The sequence below is a fragment of the Cottoperca gobio genome, unplaced genomic scaffold, assembly GCF_900634415.1.
Source record: "Cottoperca gobio unplaced genomic scaffold, fCotGob3.1 fCotGob3_324arrow_ctg1, whole genome shotgun sequence".
NCBI lineage: Eukaryota > Metazoa > Chordata > Actinopteri > Perciformes > Bovichtidae > Cottoperca > Cottoperca gobio.
Window position 1 is genome coordinate 70001 of NW_021166931.1, and position 10000 is coordinate 80000.

The following is a 10000-nucleotide window of genomic DNA, read 5'->3' on the forward strand; positions in this document are numbered from 1 at the left end:
TCTTTCTTCTTCAGGACATTCTAAATGGTTGTTCTGGCTGTGAACAATGTTTGTGGCTCTGATTGATTCTCCATCTTCTCTCAGTTTCAACATTGCTTGCTTTTCACCCATAGACAGCTCTCTGGTCTTCATGTTGGTTAAACCTTTATAACTATAAATGCAGTCTGCACAGGCTAAACCCAAATCTAAAACAGAGTAGAGATTCAGTGCTATTTATTGTTTTGTAGAGAGAAGTGGATAAGGGTGCAATTCACATTCATGCGTTTATTCTTTACGTTGTTGTGACGGCATGATCCGTCGATAAGTGTTAAGGTGCACAGGCAGCAGGTGCAGAGTGCCACGGGCGACAGGTGCTTTTTCCTCCGCTGGGAGGAAAACGTGTCGCTCACCTGGCGAGAGAGTCTCGGTTTCTGACACTGACTGAGAGCTGCTCGCTTCTTTGTTTGTGCTTTTAAAAAGTTGTGTGAACAGCTGGAGGTTATTGAGGAGAGGCGACGGGGAGTTTGAATAATAAAGTGTATTTATTGCTGGTTCTGCCGCCGTCCTCCCCGTAGCCAGACTCCACTGTTCAGTATTGTATATTTTCCCCTGAGTATACACTTCTGTTTGAATATTCAATGTACAGGACACACCTGGGCAACAAAACACACCCGTCAGTCACATGTTCCTGTACTTTTGCTCACTTGCAAAATGGGTGGGTTCAAACAAAAGGTGCTATCTCCTAAGTTGTTTCACAGATCTAGATGTAAATACCTGGAAATAGAAGCTGAAAGATGTTTCTCTCATCTTTTGATGTCAAACCCAATTGCTTTCAGAGTTCAGCAAAAATAAAGGAATTGGCCTCGCTGTTCCAATAGTTTTGGACGGGACTGTGTATTCAGATATTCAGTTTACTTCATGTGAATGCTTAAACAATTATTAAATGATCAAAAGCTGCAGATTAATCTTTTGATGATCAAATATTTAATGAATTAATTTTGCAGCTGAAATTATGTGATACCAGCAAAACTACCAAAATAAGAGCCTGTGTGTGTCTCACTGTGGTAGATGTCCTGCAGGTATCCTCCTCCACAGAACTCCATACAGATCCACAACGTCTCCCTGCTACACACACACACACACACACATACACACACACACACACACACACACACACACACACACACACACAGCATGAATGAGTTTTTTTTCAATGATCTGATTGGTCGGTTTGTACACGTGTTCTCATTGGTCGGTTTGTACACGTGTTCACATTGGTCGGTTTGTACACGTGTTCTCATTGGTCGGTGTGTATTCATGGTAAGAGTTACCGGAGGTAGCTGCCGTAGTACGCCACGATGTTGGAGTGTTTACAGTTCTTCATCATCAGGATCTCCTGCTGCACCACGGCAAAGTCCTCACCTACACACGCACACGCACACAGAATAAATAACAAATAACAAAATAGATAATGGTCAGCAGGTAAACGCTCCTGTCTGCATGTTAACGTGTTTGTGTGTGGGGGGGGGGGGGCTCTCCTGCTGTAACAAGCCTTTATTTGAACGTTCTGGCCTCAGTTTAAATGATTATTTCCACAGACGGCTATAAGCTGCAGAGCTGCACAACAACAGAGCCTGGAGCTCCCTGATTGGTTCTTACAGCCATGCTGATGCAAACATCTGTTGAATAATACATACTGAGCAAACACTACACTCCTCTCTAATCATGACATTGAAGTCTAGAAATTCTACAGAGCAGCCTCCAGCTCTCTGATCTGATGGTTTACAGCAAAGCTTTCTGGGACTTGTAGTTTCAGTGTTTCTAGACTCAGTGTGTGACCTTTGTGACATAAACTGTGTCAAAATACAGAGACCTCCAACACTTCATCAGAGGCGTTAACAGATTAGTGTTACCCTAACCCACATACCAACAAGTCAAATCATCATTTATCTCCGGCTACAGTGTGTGGAAAACAGGACACTGAGTCCTCAGGTCACCGTCCAACAGAGTTAGCAGCCTCCATGTTGTGTGTATTGTCGTGGACACATGCAGCCACTTTCCCTTCAGGTCTCCACCGCATCGTTGATATTTTTTAACTATGGTTAATTATTAACTCTTATTAGTCAATCAGCAGGAACCTAAACGATTTGTTCCATTTCAGTTTATGATTCCTTTAAATGAGTCAGAGCAGTAAGGCTGAGCATGTTTCCAGCCTGCAGAGTCCATGATGAAGGTGCTGAGCACAGAGACTCATCAGGCCTCATTAAAGCCTCCGCCGGCCTCCTGCAGGACTTATGTAACAGCGTCTCATTAAGGCTGAAACACAACATTTCTTCTGTTTGGATAAACACACGATGGAAAACCTTTTTCCTCTCTGAGAAAACCACCGAAGCTCCTGATGAAAGCAGCTCCTGTCCCTCAGCCGCTGCACAGCCAGCATTAAGCATCAGTGTCTAATGAACATGATGGGCTGTGATGACGTTTAAAACGCTGCGCTGCATATCAAATCAAGTGCCTTTGATCCACACATCATCCATCAGATCCAGACGTTGCTGCACTCGCAGCCTGCGAAACAGTTCATATCATCAGAGCTCTGAACTTTATTTTAACGCCTTTTAGATGCAAAGATGTCAGACATTTAGTGAAATTCCATGATACTCCAATCAAACTGAATTGCAAGCAGTGTGGCGGTGTTTTTCTGTCGCTGGACTCTCTAACGTTTTAGGATCCTTTGCAAATCAGACAATCAGTAGTTTTACGGTAAGCGCGTCATTTCCGGTTGTTAATGTTTCTGTGTTGCTGGTAGCATACTTCGGCAGCTCCAGCTTGACCCAGTTAATGTTGTTATATTCTTGATCACATCGGCTAATTACCTGTCATCTATCTAAACCTATACTTGTACTTCCTAAGCACTTACAACTCTCTCCTTATCCTCCTTCTCTTAGCGACTCTCGCTAAATCCTCAATTCTTTACGCTCCTTTCGGCTCTGCTAACGTTAGCTGCTGCAGCTCGTCAGCTAGCTATGGCATCTCCCTCTTCTGCTCTCTCCTGCTCGGTGTGTTTCATGTTTAGCTATTGCTCGGCCTCCTTTAGTGATAATGGTACGTGTATTAAATGTAGTTTATACGCAGGGTTGGAGGCGAGTTTTAGAGGGATAGATGAGCGGCTCCGCACCATGGCTAGTCAGCGGTTAGCAAGTGTAGCTGTTAGCAAGCCCCCTATAGTCGGTGCGGGTCTACCAGTGGTATCTCCTGTTAGCTGTCCCCCGGCGGGGCCCGAGCAGCCGGGAGACATGGTGACTGTCCGAAAGAAGTGTTATCAGAAGCCCACGGTTCACCACCAACCGCTTGCTGTTTCTAACAGATTCTCCCCACTCAGTGACACACCAGCTGAGAAGCCAACTCTGGTTATCAGTAGCTCAATTTTGAGATACGTTCATTTTGAGACACCAGCGACGACAGTCACGTGCATTCCGGGGGCCAGAGCGGGCGACATAGAAGCACATTTGAAACTGCTGGCTAAGGCTAAACGTAAATACAGTAAGATTGTTATTCATGTCGGCAGTAATGACACGCGATTGCGTCAATCGGAGTGTACTAAAGTTAATGTGGAGTCGGTGTGTACATTTGCCAAAACAATGTCGGACTCCGTAGTTTTCTCTGGTCCTCTGCCAAATCTTTTGAATGATGACATGTTTAGCCGCATGTCATCATTCCGTCGCTGGCTCTCATGGTGGTGTCCAGATAATGATGTGGGCTTCGTAGACAATTGGCGGACTTTCTGGGGAAAACCTGGTCTGATTAGGAGTGACGGCATCCATCCTACTTTGGCTGGAGCAGATCTCATATCCAATAATATTACAAAGTCTATTAGTGGACCTAATCCATGACAACCCAGAGTTGAGACCAGGACAAAGAGTTGCAGTCTTACACACTTCTCTGTGCTTCTTTCCGGGCAGTCACCCACTCAAATCCCCATAGTGACTGTGTCTGCCCCACGACCACTGAAACTAATCAAGTCTATGGTTAACAGAAGAGGAGTTATACATGAAAACATCATTAAAATAAACACCACCGCTGCAAAAGTACAACTAAATCGAAACATTAAATGTGGGCTCTTAAACATCAGATCTTTATCAACAAAAGCTGGATTGGTAAATGATTTAATATCAGATAATAAGATTGATTTATTTTGTCTCACTGAAACCTGAGACATGAAGAATATGTCAGTCTAAATGAATCCACTCCACCTGGTCATATTAATACTCACATTCCTCGAGGTACTGGCCGAGGAGGTGGAGCTGCGGCCACATTTGACTCAAACCTCTTGATCAATCCTAAGCCTGAACTAAACTATAACTCTTTTGAAAGCCTTGTTCTTACGCTCTCAAACCCAACATGGAAACAATAAAGCCAGTTTTATTTGTTACTGTGTACCGCCCTCCTGGTCCGTATTCTGAAGTTCTATCTGAACTTTTATCAAGTTTAGTCCTTAAAACAGATAAAGTAATTATTGTAGGTGACTTTAATATTCATGTGGATGTTGATAGTGACAGCCTTAATAATGCATTTATCTCAATATTAGATTCACTGGGTTCAGTCAGAATGTACATGAACAACTCACTGTTTAAACCACACTCTGGACCTTGTTCTGGGATATGGTGTTGAAACTGAAAGTTTATCAGTGTGTCCACATAATCCTCTTTTATCAGAACATTTTAATAACTTCTGAAGTCCTGTTACTGGACTACAAGCCAGTAGGCAAAATATCCTACGCTCGATGTTTATCTGAAAGTGCTGTGACTAAATTTAAGGAAGTGATTCCATCAGCACTTTATTCAATACCAGAACTCAATATCAATATAATGGAGGACTCCAATGCTAACTTTAGTCCCTCCCAAATTAATCATCTTGTTGATAGCGCTGCAGCCTCACTGCGAATAACACTCGACTCTGTCGCTCCTCTAAAGAAGAAGATCATAAAACAGAAAAAGAAAGCTCCATGGCTTAATTTACAAATCCGCAAACTAAAACAAAAGTCGAGAAATCTTGAAAGTAAATGGCGTTCCACTAAACTGGAAGAATCTCGTTTAGTCTGGTTAGATCATCTTAAAACGTATAAGAAGGCTCTCCGTAATGCCAGAGCAGCTTATTACTCTTCCTTAATAGAAGAAAATAAGAACAACCCCAGGTTTCTGTTCAGCACTGAGGCTGACAGAGAGTCACAGCTCTACAGAGCCTTCTGTTCCTATATCTCTCAGTAGTGACGACTTCATGAGTTTCTTTAACGATTAAATTATAATTATTAGAGACAAAATTAATCTCCTCCTGACCTCAATCTGTAATGACTTAACTTCAACCTCCGGAACCTTAAAAACATCTGTAACTCCTGAAATATATCTCGACTGTTTTACTCCAATCAACCTTAACCAACTAACTTCAACAATCTCATCGTCTAAGCATCAACCTGTCTTTTAGACCCGATTCCAACTAAACTGTTTAAAGAAGTGTTACCCTTAATTAACACCTCGTTATTAAATATGATCAACCTGTCTCTATTATCTGGCTACTACCACAATCCTTTAAAGTAGCTGTAATAAAACCACTTCTTAAAAAGCCTATACTTGATCCAGAGGTTTTAGCCAACTATAGGCCGATATCTAACCTTCCCTTTCTCGCTAAGATCCTTGAGAAAGCAGTTGCAAAACAGTTGTGTGACTTTTTACATAATAATAGTTTATTTGAGGTTTTTCAATCTGGATTTAGAGTTCATCATAGCACAGAGACGGCACTGGTGAAAGTTACCAATGACCTTCTAATGGCATCAGACAAAGGACTTGTCTCTGTTCTTGTCTTGTTAGACCTCAGTGCTGCTTTCGACACTGTTGATCATGACATTCTACTACAGAGACTGGAACATTGTGTTGGCATAAAAGGAACCGCACTAAACTGGTTCAAGTCCTATTAATCTGAGCGATCTCAATTTGTACTTGTTAACGATAAATCCTCCATGACAGCCAAAGTCTTGGAGTTCCGTAGGGTTCTGTACGTGGACCGATTCTATTCACCTTATATATGCTTCCTTTGGGCAATATTATAAGGAACCGCTCTATAAACTTTCATTGTTATGCGGATGATACCCAATTATATCTATCAATTAAACCAGATGAAACCAATCAATTGGCTAAACTTCAAGCCTTAAGGACATAAAAACTTGGATGTCTAGCAACTTTTTGATGTTAAACACAGACAAAACTGAAGTTATTATACTTGGCCCTAAACGCCTCCGAAACGCATTTTCTAATGACATAGAAGCTCTGGATGGCATTAACTTGGCCTCCAGCACCACTGTAAGGAATCTTGGCGTCATCTTTGATCAAGATCTGTCGTTTAACTCCCACATAAAACAAATCTCAAGGACTGCCTTCTTTCATCTACGTAACATTGCAAAAATAAGACACATCCTGTCTCAAAATGATGCAGAAAAACTAGTCCATGCATTTGTTACTTCAAGGCTGGATTACTGCAACTCATTGTTATCAGGTTGTCCCAAAAAGTCGCTTAAGACTCTTCAGTTGATCCAAAATGCAGCGGCACGTGTATTGACAAGAACAAGGAAACGGGATCATATTACTCCTGTATTAGCTGCTCTGCACTGGCTCCCGGTAAAATACAGAATAGAATTCAAAATCCTTCTCCTGACTTACAAAGCAATTAATGGTCAGGCTCCAGCATATCTTAAAGATCTCATAGTACCTTATAAACCAACTAGAGCATTACGCTCCCAGACTACAGGGTTACTTGTGGTTCCTAGAGTCTCTAAGAGTACAAAGGGAGCCAGAGCCTTCAGCTATCAAGCTCCTCTCCAGTGGAACCAGCTTCCAGTTTGTGTTCGGGAGGCAGACACACTCTCCACATTTAAGAGTAGGCTAAAGACTTTCCTTTTTGATAAAGCTTATAGTTAGGGCTGGCTCAGGTTTGCCCTGGATCAGCCCCTAGTTATGCTGCTATAGGCTTAGACTGCCGGGGGACACCTCCCTGCTCTCTTCCTTCTCTTCCTCTCTCCTCCCCTCCCTCTCTCTTCTTCTCCCTCTCTATCTGTATGCATTTATGTAAATGTATGTTACTAACTCATCATCCGGGGTATCATCCCCGGAGTGTCTGTCTCTCATGTGGCAGGTTGCCACTGATAAAGTTTACGTCAGCATCATGAATCGTGACAGTGCCTGCTGACCTGGTCCTGCTGGACACCGGGAAGCCTTATTGACATTTTCCTGGATTCATCCATACTTTCTATTTCTTTTTTTTCCAACACAACATAATTTCTGTCAAATGTTGTATTTGTACTATGTTGTTTATCCTGTACATACGACATCTATTGCACGTCTGTCCGTCCTGGGAGAGGGATCCCTCCTCAGTTGCTCTCCCTGAGGTTTCTTCCATTTTCCCCCTTTAATTTTGGGGTTTCTTTTAGGAAGTTTTTCCTTGTGCGATGTGAGGGTCTAAGAACAGAAGGTGTTGTATCCTGCTATAAAACCAGATGTCGTAACCACAGTGATCTGTCTGAAATACTTCACACTTAGTGAGTGTTTAGCTGCAGCTATATCTCCAGGTCAATCCACGATTCTACCAGCGCCTCTAACGCCTCTAACATCCACCTGAAGCTGCTCATAATGATCTGCTTCCTGCTCTCCAGAGGAGAAACCTGCACATTACAGACTCCATCCTCTCCTGTCTGCAGCCGTTTGTTACTGCAGGACTCCTCATAAAGACAGTAATGCAACAGGAGTCACACACCTGATCAGTATTCACTAACACACACACTCTCACAAGCTCAGGAAACCACTGCAACAACACTTTCAAAACAAAAGACTTGGAGCAGCAAGTTAAACTGACCTTACCATCTCATAATTATCATAAAGTGAAGTGGATGTGGATGTTGATTACTAAGCTGATTACTAAACTGAGTATATAATACTACAGATGTGAATGTTGATGGTATATAATACCACAGATGTGGATGTTGATGTAATATTATACTTCAGATGTGGATGTTGAAGGTATATAATGATACAGATGTGGATGTTGATGTATATAATAATACAGATGTGGATGTTGATGGTATATAATACTAAAGAATGTGGATGCTGATGGTATATAACAATACAGATGTGGATGTTGATGTATATACTAACACAGATGTTGATGGTAGATAATAATACAGATGTTAATGTTATACAATGATACAGATTGGTATGTTGATGGTATATGATAATACAGATGTGGATGTTGATTACTATGTTAATGGTATATAATAATACAGATGTGGATGTTGAAGGTATATAATACTACATATGTGGAAGTTGATGGTATATAATAATACAGATGTGGATGGTATATAATAATACAGATGTGGATGCTGATGGTATATAATAATAATAATAATACAGATGTGGATCTTGATGTTATATAATAATACAGATGTTGATGGTATATGATAATACAGATGTGGATATTGATTACTATGTTGATGGTATATAATAATACAGATGTTGAAGGTATATAATACTACAGATGTGGATGTTGATGGTATATAATACTATATATGTGGATGGTATATAATAATACAGATGTGGATGTTGAAGGTATATAATACTACAGATGTGGATGTTGATGGTATATAATACATATGTGGATGTTGATGGTATATAATACTACAGATGTGGATGGTATATTATAATATGGATGTTGATGGTATATAATACTACAGATGTGGAAGTTGATGGTATATAATAATACAGATGTGGATGTTGATGGTATATAATACTACAGATGTGGATGTTGATGGTATATAATAATACAGATGTGGATATTGAAGGTATATAATACTACAGATGTGGAAGTTGATGGTATATAATACTACAGATGCAGATGGTATATAATAGTACAGATGTGGATGGTATATAATACTACAGATGTGGATGTTGATGGTATATAATAATACATATGTTGATGGTATATAATACTACAGATGTGGATGTTGATGGTATATAATTCTACAGATGTGGATGTTGAAGGTATATAATAGTACAGATGTGGATGTTGATGGTAAATAATGATACTGATATGGATGTTGATGGTATATAATACTATAGATGTGGATGTTGATGGTATATAATGATACTGATGTGGATGTAATATAATACTATAGATGTGGATGTTGATGGTATATAATACTACAGATGTGGATGTTGATGGTATATAATACTACAGATGTGGATGTTGATGGTATATAATACTACAGATGTGGATGTTGATGGTATATAATACTACAGATGTGGATGTTGATGGTATATAATACTATAGATGTGGATGTTGATGGTATATAATACTACAGATGTGGATGTTGATGGTATATAATACTATAGATGTGGATGTTGATGGTATATAATACTACAGATGTGGATGTTGATGTATAGAATACTATAAATGTGGATGTTGATGGTATATAATACTATAGATGTGGATGGTATATGATAATACAGATGTGGATATTGATTACTATGTTGATGGTATATAATAATACAGATGTGGATGTTGATGGTATATAATACATATGTGGATGTTGATGGTATATTATAATATGGATGTTGGTGGTATATAATACTACAGATGTGGAAGTTGATGGTATATAATACTACAGATGTGGAAGTTGATGGTATATAATACTACAGATGTGGATCTTGATGTTATATAATAATACAGATGTTGATGGTATATGATAATACAGATGTGGATATTGATTACTATGTTGATGGTATATAATAATACAGATGTGGATGTTGAAGGTATATAATACTACAGATGTGGAAGTTGATGGTATATAATACTACAGATGCAGATGGTATATAATAGTACAGATGTGGATGGTATATAATACTACAGATGTGGATGTTGATGGTATATAATAATACATATGTTGATGGTATATAATACTACAGATGTGGATGTTGATGGTATA

At 39.8% G+C, this 10000-nt stretch overlaps 1 pseudogene; it reads right to left on the reverse strand.

Moving 5' to 3' along the window:
• LOC115005580 (mitogen-activated protein kinase kinase kinase kinase 3-like) overlaps window positions 1-10000 on the reverse strand; it is a 16145-nt pseudogene that overhangs the window by 4373 nt on the left and 1772 nt on the right.